This window comes from Anomaloglossus baeobatrachus, chromosome 6 (assembly GCF_048569485.1).
Source record: "Anomaloglossus baeobatrachus isolate aAnoBae1 chromosome 6, aAnoBae1.hap1, whole genome shotgun sequence".
NCBI classification, from domain to species: domain Eukaryota; kingdom Metazoa; phylum Chordata; class Amphibia; order Anura; family Aromobatidae; genus Anomaloglossus; species Anomaloglossus baeobatrachus.
The window spans coordinates 489262495-489289908 of NC_134358.1; the positions used below are offsets into that span (position 1 = coordinate 489262495).

The 27414-nt window shown below is 48.7% G+C and overlaps 1 protein-coding gene across 2 annotated transcripts in view; it reads left to right on the forward strand.

Moving 5' to 3' along the window:
- VILL (villin like) overlaps window positions 1–27414 on the forward strand; it is a 263612-nt gene that overhangs the window by 128348 nt on the left and 107850 nt on the right. Inside the window, exon 1 of one of the 2 annotated variants that reach the window (XM_075315394.1) lies at window positions 12408–12516. The exons of the other annotated variant lie outside the window; for it this stretch is intronic. The gene's annotated coding sequence lies outside the window, so the exon portion shown is untranslated. Of the gene's footprint in view, window positions 1–12407; window positions 12517–27414 lie in introns of those variants that run through there. 2 annotated transcript variants of the gene reach the window in all.

Consider the following 27414-nt stretch of genomic DNA (forward strand, 5'->3'; position numbering starts at 1 on the left):
ATATGAGGTAGGAATTCTGCCCAGGCAATTAGATTACAGTACAAGCAAAGTGCTGTACTGGTTAGCAGAAAGAAAGTCCAATACTGTATCTACAAATACAACTTAATAGACATGCTATATAATATATACTGTACTGTACAATGGTATATTGTATACAGTAAATATGTACAGAAAATTACCTCCAGAGCGGGTCAGAGCGCGGTGAAAGGACGGTACCGGAAGTGTGAACGAGGAGTATTTGCTCTTATTGCAAAGAATTACTCTTAAACCAAGTTACTAATTTTTAAAAACCATTGCTTGTCTTGCAAAACGCTCTCAAACCAAGTTACTCTCAAACCAAGGTTTCACTGTATACGTTTTCTGCAGACGGACACCCGAACATAGTCCACTACATTCGGGTGTCTGTCTGCAGAAAACGTATATGTGCAAAAATGGCACAAAACAGAGCACATGCTAACGCAGTGTGCTCCATAGCAGTGAATGGCCCTGCCGGGCGCATGCGTCCGGAACACGCTTTGCAGAGTGGGGGAGGGGCAGTTCGGACGGATCCTCCGACGGGACCTGTGGACGTAGGGAAAAACGCAATGTGAAAGGAGCCTTAATCACGTGCAGACAAGCTGCTCTTCCTAACTCCCTCAATGTTCAATGAAAAACAGAGTAGAATGAGAAGAAAATTGTCACATGACTAAATAGGAAGTGTGAAGCCCCACAGGTGCGGTGTCGGTGCATTACCTTCAGGGACTCCACTCAGCTGGATCTGGTCACAGGTAGGAGATCTTCTTCTTGTCGTGACGCCACTCTCAGTATTGCGGCCAGTAGGGACCGCCACTGCAGGTTGAGGGTCGCCTGGGGCTGATGGTATGTGCAGTTAGTTGGAATAGCCTCCTGAGAGTGAGGCAAGCCCCAGGGCCCGGTGTAGGTGCGTAGTACCACAAGGCGCAGAATAACTCCACACAGGCAGGATGTCTTTCAGGGTTTTTACTCACTTCAGGTGGCAGGGTGAGTAACCCGGGCGTAGCTGGGATGAACCAGGCGGGAACCAGGTGTCCTTCAGGCTGACTTGTGAGGGTGACTACTAACTCGCCTTCCTTAGCCCTTGGTGGTTTGGGGTGACCCCGACTTTTAGTCCCTATGGGGGTCACCCAGGGAAGTTGCTGAAGCCTCACTCCCCTTCGTTTGCCGTTTGCTTGTCGCCTGGACCAGGCCACTCCAGCTGCTTGCCTCCTGTGACCTATGGGCCCTAACTGTGGCTACGTGGCTGCGGCTTTTGTGGTGTTGTGGCGTGGGCTTTGAGAGCCCCACACCGGCAGGTTTAGCAAAAGAAAGCTGGATCTATCTCCGCTTCGGGATCTGCCGCCTGTTTGGGCCTGGTACTCTCTAGCAGTCTCCTTACTTCCCACTCCGTGCCCTCTCTTTAGCTGAAGATGGATTTCGGGTAGCACTCCTAGTTGACCGTTCTCCCCCGTCAGTAGCCACTGCGCGGGCGCTGTTAGACAGCAACAGCCCCACAGGTCTGCTCCTCACTGAGCCCTATGGAGTTCTGCTCTAACTGACTCACTGCCCCTCCTCTCCTGTTCTTGCCTACGCCACCTAGCAACCAGATTCTCTTACCACACCCCTTGAGAGGAGATGGAGGCTTTTGGCCCCCTCCACTATTCCAGTGAAGGTCAAGGCTTTTCCCCCTCCTGGGATCCCCAGGGGTCCTCTCATGGGTACATGTGTGAGAGCTGATTACTATGCGCCTGTGTTCCACACCCCGGTCAGCCTTCTGGATTACCTGTATTGTACTGTCCCCAGCATGGGTGCAGTACTCAGTGGTGCCTGACCAGGTCAGGGGCGCCACATTCCCCCTTAGTTATCACCAGCACGTCCTCGGGCTGCAAGACAACATTTTAAAATGCATAAAACATTAAAACATGTAAAACATTTTTAAAAGCACCAGGTACCATACATCACCACCCTCCACCCACAAGTCCGTTAACCCACCCAAAACCCTCTCACGTTGGCCGCGACTTCAGCCACTTCTGGCAGGATGTAGAGGCGGCTTTCATGGTCTGGTGGTCTTCAGGGTATACCTGGCCTGGTGGATCCGCGCCTTCAGCCTCTTCTGGCAGGATGCAGAGGCGGCCTCCACAGTTGGTGCTGACCAGGTACCCTCTTTGTGGTGGAGAGCCAGGCCCCATAAACAGGCATGCTCTCTGGTCGCAGGTGAGCCAAGGCCCTATATACGGACGGGCTCCTCCTGGTTGCAGACGAGCCAAGCCCCTAAACAGGCTGACTCTGGTGGTGGTGGTGCCCTTTTGGTGTAACTATTTACACTGCGAGAGTTTGTGGCTATAGCCAGTTCATAGCCTTAAGATTTATTGTTTTCTCACACAAGTTTATGTGGGCACATACTTGAACTTTTAAAACGTTGCAAAACAAACTTTCCAACTGGTCAAAACTTGCTGTACTTTACTTAAACTTAGGCGGATTCCTCTTCACCAGGGCTTGGGCCTGTTGGGCTGCGGCACCTGTTGCTTTCTTGGCCTCTTTCTTCATCTGTTGTTGTCTCATCTGCAGGTTCCTTGTCTCTGCTTTCTCTATCTTCATCTGTTTCCTTTCCTGTATCTGTTTCTCTTTCCTGTAGCATGGGGTGGCTGTAAGGTTTGCTGGTACATAGTGCTACGTCAAGCGCGTACAGTCCTCTTTCGCCTTGATGCATGGTAAACTGTACTGAATCCCCCATCTTTAGGTTTCTGCCCGGGTGTCCTCTAGGCAGATGAGCGCTCACATCTCTTCGGTTGACAAATATCCCTTCCTTCACACCAGGTGCTACAATGAATCCATATCCACTTTTCAAATTGAAATCCTCCACTACTCCTCTGCAAAGGGGTCCTCTGACCTGGGCTTTGGCTCTTCTCAGGGACCGTTTTTCTTGTAGGTCTCTGGCTGTGACTTCTCTCTGCTCTGGAGACTGTGGTGCAGGGGACAGCGTTGTTCTGTTGCGACGCCTTGTCTTGCGGGCTGGGTTCTGCTGGGCTGTTACCTCAATGCCTGCAGGGCCCCAGGTGAGGTTTCTGGGCTGGTCTTCATCAGCAGACGGTGTCAAGTCCTCCTCATCCCAACGGGAATAGGGTAACATCTCCGGCTCTGAGTATTGCTCCACTGCCGGTGGCTCCGGAGTCAGCTCCTCAGCTTCCTGGCCTCCTCTCCCCCTTAGTTCTTCTTGGCACTCCTTTGGTGGCAGTGCTGGGGATGGGCTTTCTTCAGCAGGCCCAGGCGGGGGACTCTTTGGCGTGGTTGCTGCAGGGGTTGCTGGAATCCTCTTGGGGGTATGCGGAGGGAGCATGTACTGGTCCACCAACCATTGTGGAAACTTGGCCTCCATGTCAGCCTTTAGCTGCCAGTATGCGGGGTCCTCCCCCAGCGTGGGCTTTCCAGCAGGGACCTCTTTGGACTGGGGAGCGGTGTCTGCTCTGGCCTTGCGGGCCGGGGTAAATGGTGATGCAATCTCTTTGCGGGCCGCGCCCTGTATGGCGGCGGCCTGGTCTTGGCGGGCCGCGCCCTGTTTGGCGGCGGCCTGGTCTTGGCGGGCCGCGCCCTGTTTGGCGGCGGCCTGGTCTTGGCGGGCCGCACCCTGTATGGCGGCGGCCTGGATCGGCGTCGCAGCTGCGATGGGATCTGTGCAGGCTGGGCTGGGCGTCGCTGCAGGGACCGGGTCTTGGTGGGCCGAGCAGGGCATCGCTGCGGCGGCCGGGGCTTGGCGGGCCGAGCAGGGCATCGCTGCGGCGGCCGGGGCTTGACGGGCCGAGCAGGGCATCGCTGCGGCGGCCGGGGCTTGACGGGCCGAGCAGGGCATCGCTGCGGCGGCCTGGGCTTGGCGGGCCGAGCAGGGCATCGCTGCGGCGGCCTGGGCTTGGCGGGCCGCACCTGGTGTGGCTGCGGCCTGGCTCAGCGTCGCCGCGCCGGGCGCCTCTTCAGGGACCGCGGGCGTGGCAGCAGGGGTCGGGGCATCCGGGCCGGCAGGGGTAATACTGGACTCACCCATCGGTGGCAGCATCGGGGTCTGAGTCGTCGCCGTCCGGTCTGGCACTCGTCGTGCGGTTCCCCTCTCATAGGCCTGAACCGCGGCAGCCATCTCCAGAAGTTCCATGCGTTCTTCTCTGATCTGCTCCACGACCCGGGTCTCCAGTCGGTCGCAGAACTGGGCCAGCTCCCGATACCACCAGGCAGCGGAGCCCGGTTCTGGGTTTCTGCGGTCGGACGCCATTTCTTCTGCGCCCTCTTCTGCACGATTTCCCAGCAGTGGACTCGCCGTTGCCTCTAGTAGCAAGCTGTTCAGTTTCCGCTCTGCCTCTTTCAGCAGCTCCTCTCCCAGCAGCAGGCTTCTGGCTCCCTTTCTGTCCCGACGTCTCTGGACGCTTCCACTCTCATAGCTGGCAAGGTCAGAACTCTGCAGGGGATCTCTGGGTAGCCACACCTCTTCGTGGGCGGTAACTTCTTCCAGCGCGGGCTGCTGTTGTTTTTCAGCGCGCTTTTCATGGTGGCAATATGGCGGCGCTTCCAATTTTTCAAGCGGACCGCCCAGGCACATGGTCACCTGTCTGAACAGGTCTAGTCCTTATCCTGTTCGTGACGCCAGATGTGAAGCCCCACAGGTGCGGTGTCGGTGCATTACCTTCAGGGACTCCACTCAGCTGGATCTGGTCACAGGTAGGAGATCTTCTTCTTGTCGTGACGCCACTCTCAGTATTGCGGCCAGTAGGGACCGCCACTGCAGGTTGAGGGTCGCCTGGGGCTGATGGTATGTGCAGTTAGTTGGAATAGCCTCCTGAGAGTGAGGCAAGCCCCAGGGCCCGGTGTAGGTGCGTAGTACCACAAGGCGCAGAATAACTCCACACAGGCAGGATGTCTTTCAGGGTTTTTACTCACTTCAGGTGGCAGGGTGAGTAACCCGGGCGTAGCTGGGATGAACCAGGCGGGAACCAGGTGTCCTTCAGGCTGACTTGTGAGGGTGACTACTAACTCGCCTTCCTTAGCCCTTGGTGGTTTGGGGTGACCCCGACTTTTAGTCCCTATGGGGGTCACCCAGGGAAGTTGCTGAAGCCTCACTCCCCTTCGTTTGCCGTTTGCTTGTCGCCTGGACCAGGCCACTCCAGCTGCTTGCCTCCTGTGACCTATGGGCCCTAACTGTGGCTACGTGGCTGCGGCTTTTGTGGTGTTGTGGCGTGGGCTTTGAGAGCCCCACACCGGCAGGTTTAGCAAAAGAAAGCTGGATCTATCTCCGCTTCGGGATCTGCCGCCCGTTTGGGCCTGGTACTCTCTAGCAGTCTCCTTACTTCCCACTCCGTGCCCTCTCTTTAGCTGAAGATGGATTTCGGGTAGCACTCCTAGTTGACCGTTCTCCCCCGTCAGTAGCCACTGCGCGGGCGCTGTTAGACAGCAACAGCCCCACAGGTCTGCTCCTCACTGAGCCCTATGGAGTTCTGCTCTAACTGACTCACTGCCCCTCCTCTCCTGTTCTTGCCTACGCCACCTAGCAACCAGATTCTCTTACCACACCCCTTGAGAGGAGATGGAGGCTTTTGGCCCCCTCCACTATTCCAGTGAAGGTCAAGGCTTTTCCCCCTCCTGGGATCCCCAGGGGTCCTCTCATGGGTACATGTGTGAGAGCTGATTACTATGCGCCTGTGTTCCACACCCCGGTCAGCCTTCTGGATTACCTGTATTGTACTGTCCCCAGCATGGGTGCAGTACTCAGTGGTGCCTGACCAGGTCAGGGGCGCCACAGAAGCTTGCATATGAGTGGAGCGGCCATGTGATGACTGCTGTAACCAGAATGCAGAGCTGAATCCTGACAGTGAGAGTATTACATGCTGTTAGGATTGGGTTGCACCACTTAATTTTATAATTAAAGGAATTGTCCAAATTTATGTTGAATTCTTCTGAATTACTTCTGAATTCTCACAACGCATACTCTCCACACTTTTAGGATTCTTTCATGTCAGTTGTAAGAGTGGACGGTCATGTGAGCATAAGTATGCCGGGTACTGCACATCCACCTCATTGATTTGTCCTCTGACACCCTCTGTTGTTCCTCTTAGGTGTCTTCAGCTCTCATTGGAGCACTCACCACCAACACTGTTTGCCGCCTAAGCGGCATCAACAAATGACGTCATCAGTGTGATCAGCTAACCAGATCACACTACTGATGTCGCCCTGACCCGGAAGTGCCGGCGGTCAGGGTTCAATTGTACTCGCATCTGGAAGACACAAGTACAATTGATCCCAGGTTGACAGCCGAACTCAGATAATAACCTGCTCCCACTACGGAGGAATGGCAAATCACCATAGCCTTAAGTGTGGTCCTAACCTAAAGACGATATCAAGGAATTGGAAGATTGGGTCAATCACATGAGAGGTGCTGTAGAGTGGAATCATCTTAGACCTGCCTGGAACACTCAATCCAATAGATGCTACATGCACAGCCTGGTAAAAGCTGGTGAGCATGCCGAGAAGAGACTGTGATTTATTGCCTAGACCAGCTCCGAACTGTGCCAGCAGAGAAGAATGATCCCGAATGGAAATGTAGTGGTTGTAACATCAGCGATACTGTGAGCAGGAGTATGGGTTTTGCACTGCTCTTAGGGTTCACTCACAAGGACGTATAAATCAGGCTAGTGCAATCCGATAAAAGAAGGGATTGCGCTCAGATCAATGTTATTCAATGAAGCAGTGCAGATCTGCATTTTTTCTCAGCCGAACTCGGCATGAGAAAAAATTGCAGCATGCTGCGATATGACTCCACAGTGCAAGAAAAAAAGCGGATGGCCATCAGTATTGCATCTGATTTTCATGGATACATTATTATTCTGTAAAATATAATCTGTAAATGTTCCTGTAAAATATTAATAGTGTCACGGGCAGAGGAGGGGACGCTGCGCTCTCCCACTGCTCGGGTCCGGCCGCTGGTGCTGCCGCTGCTGCTCGGTGGTGGCTCGAGCGGTGGGCCGGATCCCGGGGACTCGAGCGGCGTTCCTCGCCCATGAGTGAAAAGGGGATTTGATTGTGGGGATTTATTGTCCGTGACGCCACCCACGGTTGTGGTGATAATGGTGACACCACCGCTGCTCTGGACGGGGATCCGCTGGCCCTGAGAAACGGTTGCCTTGGCGGTGGCGGTGTCTCTCTCACTCGGTTGGACGGTTGCCTTCTGTCGGGACTTGACTGTTTGGAAACCCAGGAGGTCCCCTTCACTAACGGATTTGGCAAATTCACGGCGACTCCTAGCCTTGCCGGGGTCCGAAAAGCCCCTGCCAGATGGTGCTGGCTTCTCTTTGTGTACCGGTCCGGTACCGCTGGCCACCGCCCGTCCACGGTCCTTACGGTAGACTCCAATCGGCCACTCCTGCTGACGGTCACCACCGTCTGCCAACTTTGCTGATCTGTCCGGGCCACACACCCGGACTCACTTCAGACTGCTCGACTGCTACTTCACTTGCTCTCACTTTCACCTCTCCAACTAGACTGACTGTTTTTCCCGCCTCCAGGACTGTGAACTCCTCGGTGGGCGGGACCAACCGCCTGACCCACCCCCTGGTGTGGACATCAGCCCCTGGAGGAAGGCAACAAGGGTTTTGTGTTCTGGCTTTGGTGTGCCTGCTGGGAGTGTGGGGTGTGTTGGTGTTGCGCTTTGTGGCCCCTGGCTTGTCCAGGGCGCCACAATAGTTGCTGAGAAAAAATAAAATCAGATTGCATACCGACACCACACCGATGACAAGTGAGAAAAAAAACGTGACACTTTACTGGTTGAGAATGGGACTGATTTTTTTATATGCCCGTGTGATCCCAGCCTTATAGACTTAACATGCATTGAATTGCTGGTGAAATGGCTGAATCATAGATTGTGTGCGTTCACTTGCCTTCCCTGAAGGCATAAATGGATCTGCCACCAGACCTACATAAGTGTCAGGGTATGTGCACACGTTGCGTTTTTTTCACCGTGGAAAAAAACGCACCCTCTGGCAGAGGGGAGAATTGTAAACAATGCTTTTTGAGAAACAACGCATCGAAAACGCATGCGTTTTTCATGCGTTTTCCATGCGTTTTTCATGCGTTTTTTTAGGTGCGTTTTTTAAGACTTGTCAGTGTTAATAAAGTTGGTTGAACACAGACCTTTGGAAAAAAAAACCTGTGATGTGATTTCCTTCTCCACATTCTGTTTGGATAAATGGGAGGGCTTGGAATGGAAGGAGCACCATTTGAATTTTGGAAAAGTTGAAATAAACTTCGTGCACCATGTCACATTAGCAGGGCCCCTTGGGTACCTATACGTCAGAAAACCCCCACAAGTGACCCCATTTTGGAATCTGCACCCCTCAAGGATTTTATTCAGGAGTATATTAAGCATTTTGAATCCACAGCTACTTCCCCCAAAATGTTGCTGTAGCAACAATATTCTCACTTTTAGGCCCGTTTCACACGTCAGTGAAAAACACTGACGTTTTTCACTGGCGTGTAAAACACGCACATGTCCCTCCGTGTGCCGTGAATCACGGCACACGTGGGTTGTCTAAGTGCAATCCGGGCTCCGTTCTCCGTGGCCCGTGATTGCACTCAGTAATCATCTCACCTGCGCCCGCTCCCGCTCTCCATGGTGCTGATCGCTCCTGCGGTGCAGCATCCGGCTGGTGCTGACCCCCCCAGCAGCTACTTCCGGGTCGGCTGTGTCGCGCATCATGAATATGCGCGACAATAATGAGCCGGCTCAGAAGCAGCAAGCTGCACGGCCTGCAGAGGACATCGCTGGAGCCGGGTGAGTTAAAATGATTTTTATTTCAAAAGCACGTTTTTTTCTGGCACGTGTTTCACGGACCACACCACTGCGTGGTCCGTGGAACATCAGTGATGCCAGAAAAAAATGGACATGTCTCCGTGCGGCAATCACGCACACGCGGGTACGCCGCACGGAGACACGTGCAGTGTAAAATCACTGACGTGTGAGCAGACCCATTCATTATAATGGGTCTGCGTATATCAGTGATTCTGGTACGTTTAAAAAAAAGCACAAACGTCCCAGAATCACTGACGTGTGAAACAGGCCTAAGGCTATGTGGCCATGATCCAGCGACACGGCGTCTAGTACACAGTGTCAGCCTTCCTGCAGCTGCCCATGCCCACGATTTGGGTTCAGGCTGCTGTGGAGCTCTATGCTACCTGCAGAGAACACTCTCGTCTCCGCAGCATAAATTGACATGCTGAGGCTCGGGAAGCCACGCCACCGGTCAGTTTATGCTGCGGAGAAAAGAAGCACAGTGGGCATGGGATCTCCAAAAATCCTTCCACTGTGCTTCTACTGCACAACGCAGCATTATGGATGCAGGGAAAACACTCAGCGCCCATAACGCTGCAAACCCTGATTGTGGGCACACAGCCTAAAAAGCGTCAATGGATGAAGGGATGTCAAATATATATAACGTCCCACCCCCGCCTGCATATTCTAAGCTGGCACCTTTAGTACCTTTCATGTGGCACTAAAGGGTGCCTAGCTTAGTATTTATCCAAAAAAAAAAAAAATGGCGTGGGGTCCCCCCTATTTTTGATAGCCAGTCAGGGTAAAGCAGACAGCTGTAGCCTGCAAACCACAGCTGGCAGCTTCATCTTGGCTGGTGATCAATTTGGAGGGCTCCCCAGGCTTTTTTTTTTTATTTATAAATAAAGAGTTAAAAAAAAAATAACGTGGGGTCCCCCCAAATTAGATCACCAGCCAAGGTGAAGCTGACAGCTGGGGTCTGGTATTCTCAGGGTGGGAAGAGCCAAGGTTATTGGACTCTTCCCAGCCTAAAAATAGCAGGCCGCAGCCGCCCCAGAAGTGGCGCATCCATTAGATGCGCCAATCCTGGCGCTTCGCCCCAACTCATCCCGCGCCCTGGTGTGTTGGCAAACGGGGTAATAAATGGGCTTGATACCAGATGTGTAATGTCACCTGGCATCAAGCCCAGCAATTAGTGATGTCACGGCGTCTATCAGATACCAGACATAACTAATTGACAGTAAACAAAAGCAAAAAAAAATGACAAAAATTTTTTTATTAGAAAAAACACTCCCCAAATCATTCCCTTGTTCTCCAATTTAATCAAAAAATTTAAAAAAATGGGTCCGCAGAAATCCATTTGGACGTCCCACGTCGCCTCTGGACCTTCTAGAATATGGGGGCACGTTCAGGGAACGTATCCCCCATTTTCTAGGAGGGCAGACCCTCCATTTGAGGAGAGTGGGTGCCAAAAATCTGCACCCACTCTCCCCGGGTCACAGCTGCAGAGTGCGAGCAGCCAGCACAGCTCTCTGAACACAGTGCTGGCTGTCAGCTGCTCTGCTCATGTGATCGGCCGGCGTCTGCTGTGAAGGAGGAGGGGGCCGCGGGGGATCAGCGCTGCGACCGGACAGGTAAGGGGGAATACCGGGGGGAATAGGGGGTGAGCTGGCAGGGCCTGGGGGGCATTTTTCTGTCGCATGTCTCAAGGCACATGCGACAGAAATCATAGGAGCAGGGCGGCTGGTGCGCTACTGTGCGCGCGGCCATGTTGGATTTTCGGGAGGGGGGTCGGGGGTCGGGGTGGGCACTTTGGCGATACCGGGGGCTTACAAGGACTTTGGCAGGAAGTGAGGTCAACAGGAAACCTCTTGACCTCACTTCCAGGTAAATGCCTGCGTTCTGGCATGCCGACAAAGCCCGCGGACCGCAACAAAAAAGCAGCTCACTGCGGTGTAGCTGCGTTCTGACCCACATCATTGATTCAATGGGGGAGAGAACGCAGCCACACCGCACAAAAGAAGTGACATGCTGCTTTTCTTTCCGCACCGATTTTTGGCATCCAAAACGCTGCGTTTAGAAACGCAGCGTGTGCACTGATTTTTCGGCTTTCTCATGCACTTTGATTGGAAAGCTGAATGCATGCAATTTGCCACTGAAACGCTGCGGTTCTAAACGCAGCGTTTCCGCGGTAAAAAACGCAACGTGTGCACACAGCCTTAAGCTTTTTGCCTCATATAAGACTGTAACCATCAAGCTGGTTGCCTCCCCGTAAGTTAAATTATTGAACTTATATCTGTATATTCTTTTATTCTTCTGCCATCCAAGAGTATGGTTCATCACTCTACCAACAAGAGCCATTACACTGCATTCTATTCGGAGGGGCATACCATAATTATTTCACCGTTATCACAGGGCACCTAACCACAAGGTTCCTTTCAACTCTTGTTACAAATCTGATGACTTACCGTATTTTGCGGTTTGTAAGATGCACCGGATTAGACACACCCCAAATTTAGAGAAAAAAGTTAAAAAAGGGGGGGGTCCGCCTTACAATCCAGTGGAGTCTTACCGGGGAGGAGTGTCAGCGTTGTCGGAGCGGGGTCACAGGAGGCAGAGGCGGTGGTGGAGTAGGGAGTTGCTGCAGGCAGTGCAAGTGAGGCAGGATCCAGACACTGTCGGAGGTACAGGCTTCAAAGAAATGGCGCCTGGAGTTGGTGCGTGCGCAAATTTAGCTGTCAGCTCAATGACAAGCTGAATTCTCATCTGTCTACACGCCACCTCCGGGCGCCATTTTCCTTAAGTTTGCTGCTGGGAGATCAATGGGCTGGAGGTGACGCGTGCGCATATGAGATCTTGAGCCAAGAGCTCTGTCTCCGGGCGCCATTATTTGAACCCTGCACCGCCATCATTTTCAAGAAGGCCCATGCCAGTGCCTCACCGCCCGCAGCCCCAACACCACAGCGCCCACAGCCCCAGCAGCACAGCACAAAGCCCGAAGCCCATCCCCAGCAGCACAGCGACCGCAGCATCGCTGCTACCGCCTGCTACCTTTCTCCAAAACCTCCCGGTAAGCTACATTCAGAGTATAAGATGCACAACTCATTTTTCTCCTGAATTTTTGAGAGGAAAAATGCGTCTTATAATCTGAAAATTAAGGTTTATCTAAGTTTAATCTTTTGACACAATATGGTTAATTACTTTTGTCACTTACAAGGTAATTTTAATTATAAATGATGATTTGCAGCTAAACTGGAACAATTGTTTCATGTAAATGACAGACAATAAACACGATGCACTAATGTAGTAATAATCCTTTTGTTACCGACAAATTTACAGCTTCAGAGACAATACACTTCCCCAGATTTAGCAGAGTCTAACCTTCATGTAGTATTGTGAGCTGTGATTTTTCCATCTCCTTGTATATCATTTACTAACGTAGTTAACTACTTCATATCATTTTAACAGTACAACCTTCACATTCTAACTTAAGGAATAGAAATTACTCATTGACTTGCTGAGCAGCACATTCTCCCCCCAGGACTGTGGGCAGGGTGCTGGGTAGGAGAATTCTGGGTGGGTTGGCCCAGCATGTAGGAGGATCACCGCAGGTGAGCCTGGGCTCAGGTTACAGCTTTGGGAAACAGACAAGAAAAGGTGACAACATTGGTCCTGGCAGAGAGACCTCGCAGAGACGAAACAAGATTCATTGTATAACTAAGGTAAGAATTCCTATTTTGCTGGTCACATTATTACTTGTAGTGTTCTCCGCTGCTGTGTTGCTAGTGAGAAGCATCTCCCTTCTCCTGGGAACGTCACTTCGATAAGCCACAACCTTTCTATAAGAGTTTTGCAAAATAATCAGGGATATTAGGGATATCTTGCTTTGTTATAAAGGCAAAAAGTAACTATCAGAGAATAGTGAGTTTTGGTGGTGGTTTGGCCAACTATCATGTGCAAGGAAGGAACGATATGAAGGGTGTTTCCCTATGTGACTCCTTGCTGAATCATGTAGAAGAACCACCACCCTATTGCCCTAGGAGATGTATATCCTACAGGCAGATCTCTAGCTCGATATATAGGTTGGATGCAAGTTTTACCTGAAGTTGGGCGTTTGTGGGACGATGTGAGAAACTGATAAATTCACGCTGAATCTGATTACTATCAGTTATTGCTGTTCACGTGGTTCTACAAGCTATTGATTCATGGGGTGTACTTAATTTTTCACACCCTGCTTCTACATTTTGGCCTATATTTTTGGTTAAACAAATAATGATACTATGTAATTTGTTGTACGTTACTCATCTGAGATTGTATTTCACTAATTTTAAGATCTTCTAAGAACCAGAATTTTTTTTATGTCCGGATACTTAAAACCAAAGCATTTAAACAGGGTGTACTTAGTTTTCATAATCCGTATTTGAACACTAAAACTGTAAGGCTGGGGCGACACACCGAATTTAATCGTAACACTGGTCAAATGGCTAAATATTGCTCGTTGCAACTTCCCCATCATAGCGTAATGCAGGGAAAAGGGGTCATATAGCGACCGATAGGGTACAGTAACCATGACAAGTCAAACAAAAGTCAGAACCAGTTGGATTTTTTTGTGACTTGGCTATCGCAGTACACTAGGTGGTCTCAGTCACCCTGTTGACCTGCATTACGGTGCGAATCAGCAGCACCATAGAGATTTTTGGCTGCTCAATCTTTGTCAAAGCCAAAATGGCCATACCTCCATGGCCTAAGTCTACCATAATTATGCACCCAATCCATAACTGTACTGCGCTCTACAAAAATGTGTTGGGGTATGTCTCCAATGTGCATATGTGAACCGTCTCTATAGTTGGAGGTTCTCCGTGAACAGATATTATACAATATCATATAATTCAATACATAAATTTTACTGCTGGTAGCAGAACGAGTAAATGCATCCTCCTGATATGATCAGGTTTTCGAGAACATGTCGGCCCTGTACACACCCAACTGAGTTTGGCAAAGTCAATGCTGAACATTTTTAAACAAATACTTTTTCTCCTCCTCCCGTCTTAATGCAACGAGTGACTATTTTTATTCCGGAATTCAAGGTAGCAGCTGTCGTCAAGTTACAAGAGAAAGACGTCTTCCCTTGAAAGTTAGCTAGATACTTAATAAAATTAATAAGTTATACTTCCCAATACAAGTGAGTCTTGGGTACTAGAAGCAGCAAGGCTTCCGGCTGTTACATATTAACCGTCTATTCATCACATTTACTGCAGTCACCTTGAGTAGGATGTCAAGAAAAATAGTTTTATCCCTTATCACTGGGAGCTTTTGACAACTTATGATCTACATATTTTAATATACATATCCGATAGTCAGGACTTTGCATAAAATATAAGGTCAGTGCAAACTCTACATGTCATTATTCCCTCTATAAACATGTATATAATTGAAATATCCAACAAATTAGTGCTAAAATGTCTTTATAGTGTATACCAGTTCTAAAATGTTTGTTTTAGTAAAAAAAAATAAAAAAAAATGCATTTCTCATAAAATAAATATTTTTTCATAGTTTTTTTTTCTTTGACCTGTTTTGTCTTCATCTGTAAATCCTCTTGGTAATTTATGAATAATTTGACAACGAGGTGTTACCAATTGAAGGTGTCCCCCTGTGACACTGTTCAATCAGTGCTGAGTGCTTGGCGATGTGCATATCTGCAATGAGGAAGGGTGTGGTATAGTGATATCAACAGCCTATATAAGGTGTGCTTAATTATTAGGCAACTTCCTTTCCTTTGGCAAAATGGATCAGAAGAGAGATTTGACGGGCTCTGAAAAGTACAAAATTGTGAGATGTCTTGCAGAGGGATGCAGCAGTCTTGAAATTGCCAAACTTTTAAAGCGTGATCACCAGACAATCAAGTGTTTCATGGCAAATAGCCAACAGGGTCGCAAGAAGCGTGTTAGGCAAAAAAGGCGCAAAATAACCGCCCATGAATTGAGGAAAATCAAATGTGAAGCTGCCACCAGTTTGGCCATATTTTAGAGCTGCAACTTTACAAGAGTATCAAAAAGCACAAGGTGTGCAATACTCAGGGACATGGCCAAGGTAAGGAAGGCTGAATAACGACCACCTTTTGAACAAGAAACTTAAGATAAAACGTCAAGACTGGGCCAAGAAATATCTTAAAACTGATTTTTCAAAGGTTTTATGGACTGATGAAATGAGAGTGACTCTTGATGGGCCAGATGGATGGGCCAGAGGCTGGATCAGTAAAGGGCAGAGAGCTCCACTCCGACTCAGACACCAGCAAAGTGGAGGTGGGGTACTGGTATGGGCTGGTATCATCAAAGATGAACTTGTGGGACCTTTTTGGGTTGAGGATGGAGTGAAGCTCAACTCCCAGACCTACTGTCAGTTTCTGGAAGACAACTTCTTCAATCACTGGTGCAGGAAGAAGTCGGTATCGTTCAAGAAAAACATGATTTTCATGGAGGGCAATGCTCCATCACATGCATCCAACTACTCCACAGTGTGGCTGGCCAGTTAAGGTCTAAAAGATGAAAAAATAATGACATGGCCCCCTTGTTCTCCTTATCTGAACCCCATAGAGAACCTGTGGTCCCTCATAAAATGTGAGATCTACAGGGAGGGAAAACAGTACACCTCTCTGAACAGTGTCTGGGAGGCTGTGGTGGCTGCTGCACACAATGTAGATCGTAAACAGATCAAGCAATGACAGAATCTATGGATGGTAGGCCGTTGAATGTCATCATAAAGAAAGTTGGCTATATTGGTCACTAATTTTGGGGGGGGGGGGGTTGTTTTTGCATGTCAGAAATGTTTATTTCTAAATTTGGTGCAGTTATATTGGTTTACCTCGTGAAAATAAACAAGTGAGATGGGAATATATTCGGTTTTTATTAAGTTGCCTAATAATTCTGCACAGTAAGAGTTACCTGCACAAACAGGTATCCTCCTAAGATAGCCAAATCTAAAAAAACCCAATCCAACTTCCAAAAATATTAAGCTTTGATATTTATGAGTCTTTTGGGTTGATTGAGAACATAGTTGTTGATCAGTAATAAAAAAAAATCCTCTAAAATACAACTTGCCTAATAATTCTGCACCCAGTGTATCTGGGTCTGAGAACTGAGTTAGAACTTAATTTGTCCATTGTATATGATATCTGAGTTTAGTCTAGTGATTTCCACGCACCCCATAGACTTGTATGGTTGCATGTTATCTGATTATCGGATGCACTCACAGAATGTGCAAAAAGGGCAAGACGGCATTGCCTCATAGTATGAGATTGGTCTGGGTGATATCCAATAAAACATTAGATAGCAATTGGCCGTGTTATGAGCTTGTGTGAATGAACCCTGGGGCTGTAAATCTAGTTCTGGAGACCCACAACTGGTTTGTGCACCATAGACAGAGTGTCTACAACTCAGACTCTGTAAGGAAACACCCCTTTGACAATTAAAATAGTGACAACTAGTTAATTTATTCATACATTTCTTGTTGGTGTAACATAAGAGTGACAGAATGCAGAGTTTTTGGAAAAGATGATCCAGAATTACTTTATCTATAATACTCACTTAATGTACTATATTTATATTATAAGTATACTATATTATTTATATAAGGATTTTACTTTATTACTATCTAATACTTACTGTATTTTCAAAATTAGACATTTGGGGAGTGGTAAAGTATTTCCTTTATGCAGATGTTGTTTAAGGGGTTGACAGTTTAGACAATCCCTATCCATATGTTAGGTATATGTAATATATTAACCAGTGCAGAAAGACATGGAATCCCTCTAGGATCTGGATTATCCAGACTTTATAGACACAGCCCAGTGTTGTATAATATTTCATTTTCTCGGCATTCACCCACCATTAGGACTTGTCAGATGACTCTTCAATAGCAGCTGATCTCCACCGGTCAGCTCATTGATCATGGACCTGGTATGGTCTTCACCCACCTCCTCACCCTTCGGGGACTATACTATCATTCAGAAATGCCGTACCATTGACATCACTGATGGTCAGGCAACTCCTTTCAAAACCGTTGGTATTTCTATGTGCATTCTCCCATTAGTGGCTGCTTTTAGTCTAATAGTATAGTCACACGATTGTAGATTCTGTCATCTGATTCTGATCATAGTGTCAACATAGTGTGAGCCAACTCTCTCGTTATGCAAGAATTGGAGCATGTTGTGAGGAGAAGATGAAGAATAATATTTCTCAATCTTTTCTATTGTGAGTCATCGGAAATTGGACTACACTCAGAAGTCATCAGAGTGCAGTCTGATGATTTCCATGCACCTATAGACTTGAATGGATGAGGGGCATCCAATTTGAGTGTCAAATTGCAGCATGCTGTTATTTTTTTTTTCATGCCAAATCAGTATAAGAAAAAAAAAAAGCTGCTCTGCTCTGTCCATTACGTATCATTGGTCCGAGTGCTATCCGATAAAAAATTGGATTACACTCATCCGATATCTATGGTGGTGTGAGTGAGGCACTAAGGGGTACTTTGCATGTTGCGACATCGCTACTGCGATATCGTTGGGGTCAAATCAAAAGTGACGTACATCCGGCGCCGGTAACGACGTCGCAACGTGTAAAGCCTAGGAGAGAAGATGAACGAGCGTGAAACAGTCAAAAATCAGTGATCTGTGTCACGTCAGTCATTTTCATAATGTCGGTGCGTCCGCAGGTACGATGTTGTTTGTCGTTCCTGCAGCTCCACACATCGCTGTGTGTAATGCCGCAGGAGCGACAAACATCTCCTTACCTGCGCCCGCCGTCCACCGGCATTGCGGAAGGGAGAAGGTGGGCGGGATGTTTACATCCTGCTCATCTCCGCCCCTCCGCTTCTATTAGCCGGCCGATTAGTGACGTTGCGGTGACGTCACGGTGACGCCGAACGCACCGCCTCCTTGACGGAGGCATTCTTCGTCAGTTACAGCGACATCGCCGACCAGGTAAGTGCGTGTGAAGCTGCCGTAGCGATAATGTTCGCTACAGCAGCTCGCACTACATATCGCATGTGCGACGGGGGCGGGTGCTATCGCGCTCGGCATCGCTATCATCGGCTAGCAATGTCGCAGCATGCAAAGTACCCCTAAGGCTTAATTCACACATCAGTATTTTTGATCAGTATTTGTATGCCCAAACCATAAGAGCAAAACACTGAACAGGCGTCAATCTTTGAACTACAGTTTTCTCTTGGTTTTGGTACAAAAATATTGATGCAAAATAGTGACCAAACTCTGAATGTGAATAATCCTTAACAGCAGATGTCAGATACATCAGCACATACAACAGCACATATCTGATGGATACTTTTCCATTTATAGTAAAGGACAACCAAGTTTCATATGCTATGGTGATGATGCCATACCATATCATTGTGCCCATTCCTCGATTGATTTTCTCCTGAAAAATGGAAGTATTCTATCCTTTAGTAATCTATCCTTTATTTTTTTTCCAATTTTGATTTATTTGATATTCTTATAAATGTGGTTGATTCGTACTGACTCGGCAACAAAATCTAGGCTTAAGCTTTAATTACAACTGATGTCCTATAATCTCGTAAAGCCAGAAGAAATCTTTGGGAACTTGTTTGCTCTATATAACATTCAGTGATCTTCTTGGCATTGTGTATGTATGAGCTTCTTATCTCATCTACTATACCAGGAGGCTAATAGGACAGTGAGCATTTTTCCTTGCTTGCAGCATTTAGTAATCCTGACTTCTCTTGTCTATGTAATTGTCTGATCTGCAGAGCACCAGCAGGGAACTCTAATTTTCCTAGCTTTGCCCTGTAGCTCATTCCAGTCACGCAGCAGCTTGGATAGTTGTCATGATAATAAGAGTGAACTGATTTTTAAGGGGGTGGTACAGGATGAGAAAGACATGGCCGCTTTACATCAGGAACACTAGGTTGTATTTGGTATTACAGTTTAACTGCACTGAACTCAATAGGGGAATGCACAATGCCGGATACAACCTGTGGACAGGAGTGGCACTCTTTTTGGAACAACGTAGCCATGCTTTTCTAATTCTGGACAGCCCCTTTAAGCTATTTTCATAAACTATTGGTCTTCACTTTACAATTAAGCCCTACATTCACCTATTATCACAGAGGATATGTAATTAATGTCTGTTCACTTGGGACTCTATTGCTGGACCCCCATCAATCATAAGAACTGTTTTTACCAAATTCATAGGCTTTGAATGAAGTGGCAGCCAACATGGTTGACTACTGGTTAATTCTTAAATACAGTGGGGAAGACAAGGCCTACTTTTTTCATAATTGTGGAGGTCCCCATTTTTGATAAAACCTAGGAATGTAACTAGAATGGGGTGCAGAGGCGCAATTTCACCCAGAGCCCTGAAACCGAAAAGGTACCTTTGCGAAGACAAATACTATTAACGAACCGTGATAGATGGGAGTCATGTTGGAGATTTTGCATTGAGGTCAAAAAGCTTCAAGTTACGCCAATGGTCCCCTTAACCCATTACTTGCCAAATTAGAAATTTTCATTTTTTTTTATTAAATGACAGTTTTTTAATGAAAAAAATAAAAATTAAAATGAAATTTAAGCAAAATTAATGAATGTAATGTATACATTAAAATTAATTAATGATTAATTAATTTAATTTAATGAATTTTAAGCAAAAGATTAGGCGTCCCAAAAAAAGGACATTGGTAGATAATAGGTTAATGTAGAAAGCACAGATGTTTAAAATGATGTTTACTAGGGATGATCGAATACAAAAATATCCGCTTTGATGAATATCCGACGAATAGGTCGCCGCTATTCGCGTATTCGCGAATATTCGACACCCAATGTAAGTCTATGGGAAACCCAAATAATTTCACGTTGGACCTAACGGTGAGCTGTGGTGACTGAGGAAAAGGCTGAAATGGCTGGGAAAAGGCAGAAACAGTATGGGCACAGTCTCTCTCTCCTCAATACAGGAGAAGCCACCAGAGCAGTGTGAAAGCTGTGCAGCGCCGCTCCAGTGATCGGTGAGTATGAAAGAGAGAGGGAGAGACCAACTGACCAGAATGCCCGCTGGCTTATATAGCCCCTATGACGCTGTGCAGCCAAGCCAATCACAGTAACACCACAACAAAGATGGCTGCGGCATTACTGTAAGGGCAAGCAACATCAGATGTGTTCATTGGCTGGAAAACAGGCGCCATGAAGTCAGAAATGAAACTGAAATTATCGGAGCGGATACTGTTTTATTCGTCAGATAGCGTATAGTGCGAATACCGTATTATCTGTCGGATACCGAATAGTGGCGAATACATTCGCTCATCCCTAATGTTTATGACATGCCCGCCCCAAGGCCGAGGGCACTCGGAATTAGGCCGGACTAGTCTGGGGATGTCAGCGGTGGTGGTGGTCCGGCTCTGTGACCCTGGCGGTATCTCAATAATAAACGGAGGATGATGATGATGGGAGTTATATTTTTGGATAAGATGAAGTTCGTGACGCCACCTGTGGTTTTTGCAGCTATGTGGGCTGCCGCTGTGCTGCGGGTTCCCCGGGGCAATTGGTGATGGCACAGCTGAGGTGATCTTGCTCCCCACAGGCGGAGCGGGACCCCGGGGCAACCGTTAGGAAGGTCTATGATGGAAATGGATGGGGCGCAGGAAGAAGCAGACGACACAAGGCTTTGCAGTGAAGATGTTTTACTCACAGTTTGTTCCAAAACTGCGACTGACCGGTTTCCCCGTGATGTGCCAGGATTCACTGTTGTGGGCCTCCGCCAATACCGAACAGGTCAAGGGTCAGTACTCCCCTCAATGTGCTTTTCCTGGCCGTCTCTTTAGCGCTGACCTTCACTGGACTGTCCTGCGCCTCCGCCAATGGGTCCTGACTAAAGGGTGGCTGACTGTGGTCCTTTTGAAGCCTCCCTTGCAGAGGATTGGGGGCAGGTTGTGGCCTCGGGTGCCTACAGCAATCACCCGGACCATCGGATTGCTAAAAGAAATGTCTTTCTTCCTTTTGCCTGGGGACCGTCCCCGTTATTGCAGCCAGATTCCTCCACCCCAGTGTTTTTGGTGGAACAAGCCCATGGAGGCCTCTCGCACATCCGTGGCACTCTGGAACCCCTTCTCTCGGTGTCACCTGGATCTAGCAGGACCCCAGAGTCTTCACCATGAATTACAGTCTCTTACTCCTTCTGACTGGACTCCTGTCAACTGTCACTAACCCTGACTGACAAACTCTCTCTCTGACTAGAACTGGACGGTTATGACTGGTTCTCCAACTACTCCACTGTCTCTCCCACACTCCTTTTGCCAGGCTCCACCCCTATAGTAAACAGGGAAAGAAAGAACGCGACCAAATGCCGATTGTGCAAAAAGTGAGATCTTTATTGTGACAGGGAAGGTAAAAGCTGCGGCACAGCCACAAGTGGAAGAGCAAGGCACAAGCGATCCAAGTTAGAATATATAATGTAAAGAACTACAACACTAAAATTAGTGCCAACCCATACTCATTGGGATAGAAAACATTGTCCACCAGGGGCATACAATGCAAGGTAACCGGACCATAATAGGTCAAATGGGTTACGCATACAAGTGTACAAGATGGAAAACAATTGCACCGTATAAGCTAACCGAACATACCTGGCAGACAAAAATCACAGAGACCGCTGTGACCTGCGTCACCCTATAGTACAATGAATGGGACTTAAGACTCCATAACCAGATATACTGGTCGCTGTTTCTCAGCATTAATGGAGTACCTGCCTTAAGCTGGTGTCACACATAACGACGACGACAACGACGTCGCTGCTACGTCACCATTTTCTGTGACGTTGCAGCGACGTCCCGTCGCTGTCGCTGTGTGTGACATCCAGCAACGACCTGGCCCCTGCTGTGAGGTCGCCGGTCGTTGCTGAATGTCCAGCTTCATTTTTTGGTCGTCACTCTCCCGCTGTGACACACACATCGCTGTGTGTGACAGCGAGAGAGCGACGAAATGAAGCGATCAGGAGCCGGCACTGGCAGCTGCGGTAAGCTGTAACCAGCGTAAACATCGGGTAACCAAGGGAAGACCTTTCCCTGGTTACCCGATGTTTACGCTGGTTACCAGCCTCCGCTCTTGCTGCCAGTGCCGGCTCCTGCACTGTGACATGTGGCTGCAGTATGCATCGGGTAATTAACCCGATGTATACTGTAGCAAGGAGAGCAAGGAGCCAGAGAGCGGCTCCCTGCTCTCTGCACTGTGACATGTAGCTGCAGCACACATCGGGTTAATTAACCCGATGTGTACTGTACCTAGGAGAGCAAGGAGCCAGCGCTAAGCGCGGCTCCTTGCTCTCTGCACATGTAGCACAGCGACGTTATGATCGCTGCTTCTGCTGTGTTTGACAGCTAAGCAGCGATCATAACAGCGACTTACAAGGTCGCTGTTACGTCACCGAAAATGGTGACGTAACAGCGACGTCGTTGTCGCTGTCGCTTAGTGTGACACCAGCTTTAATCACTGACCTGGTGTGTGACCTAACAATTGGTGTGTGCAGGTTTGTCTGTGAACCAGTAGATGACCCCCTTCCTACCCAGGATGGGATACCACACCTCTGGCTGAGGTGCAGTACCTCTGTGGTGACGGAAGCCTTAGGGGCGCCACATTTACTACCACACATTCTCCTTTTTGTGCATTAACACCTGCTGTACTTCATGGACCAAATTTAGATAGTAAAAAAGAAGGGGTTAGAAGAGCCCATGTTCTGAATGCCGGACATCATACATTATTCTGAGGGTTGAAGTGCTTATGCTATGAAATCCTTTGACTTTCTATGAAATGTGATTGACTTCGGGGTGTAGCCTCGGAATTTTAACTAGAATTCTAAGTGACTTATTACAAAATCCAGGATGGGTCCCCAACAATTGGTTGACAGTAAACATCAACAATCAAGGTATAGCTAGTTGTGTCATATAAAAAAATCTTCCACATAAAGAGTAACCTGCAAAATCCCACCCATTATTTTTATGTTCTGTAGGGCTTGTGGTCATCCCTCTCATCCTTTAGAGCCCATTGACTTTTCAATGGCTACTATGACTTTAGTTATATTCTTCCTTAGAACACTAAAATATGTAGGTAGAAGAGAATCCTAAATGGTAGAAACTAGGAAATCTTTGTATTTAAAATCCAATCACACATGATCATGGGATCACACATATGATGGCATATGCTGAAGAAATCACTGCCAGCTCCAGCTTTGCCAAACACTTTATTGTATTCATTCCCACGCTCCGCCAGAGGAAGAAAAGAACAGAATGAAACCCAGATTATGTCTCACACCTGAACGGCAAATATTTGCCAACATTTCTTTGGATACACCTGTGAAAAACTGCATTAGATAGTATGAAGTGTTCATATATAGTCCAGGCTGATTCATTGCAAAAGAAGATTAATGTTTAGGAGTTGTCGGAATATGAATGAGTTGTCGGAATATGAATTTCATGAATTATTTGATTTCATGATATACAGTGTATATATATATATATATATATATATATATATATATATACATACAGTCATATGAAAAAGTTTGAGCACCCCTATTAATGTTAACCTTTTTTCTTTATAACAATTTGGGTTTTTGCAACCGCTATTTCAGTTTCATATATCTAATAACTGATGGACTGAGTAATATTTCTGGATTAAAATGAGATTTATTGTACTAACGGAAAATGTGCAATCCGCATTTAAACAAAATTTGACCAGTGCAAAAGTATGGGTACCCTTATCAATTTCTTGATTTGAACACTCCTAACTACTTTTTACTGACTTACTAATGCACTAAATTGGTTTTGTAACCTCATTGAGCTTTGAACTTCATAGGCAGGTGTATCCAATCATAAAAAGGTATTTAACCCCTTCAGCCCCAAGCCTATTTTGACCCTAAAGACCAGGCCATTTTTTGCAATTCTGACCAGTGTCACTTTATGAGGTTATAACTCTGGAACGCTTCAGCGGATCCCGGTGATTCTGAGATTGTTTTTTCGTGGCATATTGGGCTTCATGTTAGTGGTAAATTTAGGCCAATATTTTTTGCATTTCTTTGTGAAAAAAAACGGAAATTTCGCGAAAATTTTGAAAATTTTGTAATTTTCAAACTTTGAATTTTTATGCTCTAAAACGAACGAGACATATAACACAAAATAATTAATAAATAACATTTCCCACATGTCTACTTTACATCAGAATAATTTTGGGAAAAAAAAAATTTAAGGAAGTTATAGGGGTTCAAAGTTTATGAGCAATTTCTCATTTTTACAACAAAATTTACAAAGCCACTTTTTTTAGGGACCCCATCACATTTGAAGCGATTTTGAAAGGTCTACATGACACAAAACACCCAAAAGTGACACCATTCCAAAAACGGCACCCCTCAGGCTACTCAAAACCACATTCAAGAAGGTTATTAACCCTTCAGGTGCTTCACAGTAACTAAAGCAATGTGGAAGGAAAAAATGAACATTTTACTTTTTGCAACAAAAATGTTAATTTAGCCTCAAATATTGCATACTCACAAGGTTAGCAGGATTAAATGAACCCCCAAAATTTGTTGGGCAATTTCTACTGAACACGCAGATACCTCATATGTGGCGAAAAACCACTGTTTGGGCGCACGGCAGGACTCGGAAGGGAAGGAGCGCCATTTGACTTTTTTGAACAGAAAATTAGCTGGAATCGTTAGCCGCACCATGTTGCGTTTGGAGAGCCCCTGAGGTGCCGAAACAGTGGAGCTCCCCCACATGTGACCCCATTTTGGAAACTAGACCCCTCATGGAATTTATCTAGATGTTTATTGAGCACTTTGAGCCTCTGGGGGCTTCACAAAAGTTAATAGAGTTGAGCTGTGAAAATAAAAAAAAAACATTTACCACAAAATTGTTACTTCAACCAAGTAGCTTTTTTTTTCACAAGGGTATCAGGAAAAATTGCACCATAAAATGTATTGTGCAATTTCTCCTGAGTACACAGACACCTCATATGTGGTGGAAATAAAATGTTTGGGCGCACAGCAGGGCTCGGAAGGCAAGGAGCGTCATTTGACGTTTCAAACGCAAAATTATCTGGGATAATTAGCGTATTCCATGTTGCGTTTGGAGACCCCCTGAGGTGCCGAAACAGTGGAGCTCCCCCACATGTGACCCCATTTTGGAAACTAGACCCCTCATGGAATTTATCTAGATGTTTATTGAGCACTTTGAGCCTCTGGGGGCTTCACAAAAGTTAATAGAGTTGAGCCGTGAAAATAAAAAAAATTTTTTTTACCACAAAATTGTTACTTCAACCAGGTAGCTTTTTTTTTCACAAGGGTATCAGGAAAAATTGCACCATAAAATGTATTGTGCAATTTCTCCTGAGTACGCAGATACCTCATATGTGGTGGAAATCAAATGTTTGGGCGCACAGCAGGGCTCGGAAGGCAAGGAGCGTCATTTGACGTTTCAAACGCAAAATTGTCTGGGATAATTAGCGTATTCCATGTTGCGTTTGGAGACCCCCTGAGGTGCCGAAACAGTGGAGCTCCCCCACATGTGACCCCATTTTGGAAACTAGACCCCCATGGCATAGAAAAAAAAACAGCGGTAGATTGGGGGGGGGGGGTGGCAGATGGGGCGGCAGCAGATGGGGGGGCAGCGGGATATAAAGGGAGCATCTGTGATTGTGAGACGGCGGCTGGGATAGGGCGCAGTGGATACAGGAGCGGCAGAGGATGGGGGGAGAGGGGGATGGGGGGGATGGGTGGGAAGGGGAGTGGGAGGTGAGATTGGGGATAGTTACCCTACAGGATGGATCTAGGCAGCTGGATCACAGGAGATGAAGGAGGCAGCAGATCGGGGAGGGTGAGAGGTGGGGGAGGGAGCGCAGCGAAGATCACGGAGGAGACAGGTGAGCAGAGCACAGATCACGGGGGTGAGAGGTGAGGGAGAGCGGACAGCAGATCACGGGGGTGACAGGTGAGGGAGCACAGATCACGGGGTGACAGGTGAGGGAGCACAGATCACGGGGTGACAGGTGAGGGAGCACAGATCACGGGGTGACAGGTGAGGGAGCTCAGATCACGGGGTGACAGGTGAGGGAGCACAGATCACGGGGTGACAGGTGAGGGAGCACAGATCACGGGGGTGACAGGTGAGGGAGCGCACATCACGGGGGTGACAGGGGAGGGAGCGCACATCACGGGGGTGACAGGGGAGGGAGCACACATCACGGGGGTGACAGGGGAGGGAGCACACATCACGGGGGTGACAGGGGAGGGAGCGCACATCACGGGGGTGACAGGGGAGGGAGCGCACATCACGGGGGTGACAGGGGAGGGAGCGCACATCACGGGGGTGACAGGGGAGGGAGCGCACATCACGGGGGTGACAGGGGAGGGAGCGCACATCACGGCGGTGACAGGGGAGGGAGCGCACATCACGGCGGTGACAGGGGAGGGAGCGCACATCACGGCGGTGACAGGGGAGGGAGCGCACATCACGGCGGTGACAGGGGAGGGAGCGCACATCACGGCGGTGACAGGGGAGGGAGCGCACATCACGGCGGTGACAGGGGAGGGAGCGCACATCACGGCGGTGACAGGGGAGGGAGCGCACATCACGGCGGTGACAGGGGAGGGAGCGCACATCACGGCGGTGAGGGGACGAGCAGCCAATCACGAGGGAAAGGGGCCGGGCAGCAGATCGGGGGGGACCGGTGGCACTGTGGCAGATGGAGGGCGGCGGCGGTGGATTGGGAGGTGTGGGGGTGAGGGTGCGGGCAGCAGATACGAGGGGTGGGAGTGTGTGTGGCAGATCGCGGCGGAGGGCAGCAGCGGCGGCGGATTGGGAGGTGTGGGGGTGAGGGTGCAGGCAGCAGATACGAGGGGTGGGGGTGCGGGTGGCAGATCGCGGCGGAGGGCAGCGGCGGATCGGGAGGTGTGGGGGTGAGTGTGCTGGCAGCAGATACGAGGGGTGGGGGTGCGGGTGGCAGATCGCGGCGGAGGGCAGCAGCGGCGGCGGATCGGGAGGTGTGGGGGTGAGGGTGCGGGTGGCAGATATGAGGGGTGGGGGTGCGGGTGGCAGATCGCGGCGGAGGGGAACGGCGGATCGGGAGGTGTGTGGGTGAGTGTGCGGGCAGCAGATACGAGGGGTGGGGGTGCGGGTGGCAGATCGCGGCGGAGGTCAGCAGCGGCGGCGGATCGGGAGGTGTGGGGGTGAGTGTGCGGGCAGCAGATACGAGGGGTGGGGGTGCGGGTGGCAGATCGCGGCGGAGGGCAGCAGCGGCGGCGGATTGGGAGGTGTGGGGGTGAGGGTGCGGGCAGCAGATACGAGGGGTGGGGGTGCGGGTGGCAGATCGCGGTGGAGGGCAGCGGGGGATTGGGAGGTGTGGGGGTCAGTTTGCGGGCAGCAGATACGAGGGGTGGGGGTGCGGGTGACAGATCGCGGCGGAGGGCAGCAGCGGCGGCGGATCGGGAGGTGTGGGGGTGAGGGTGCGGGTGGCAGATATGAGGGGTGGGGGTGCGGGTGGCAGATCGCGGCGGAGGGCAGCGGCGTATCGGGAGGTGTGGTGGTGAGTGTGCGGGCAGCAGATACGAGG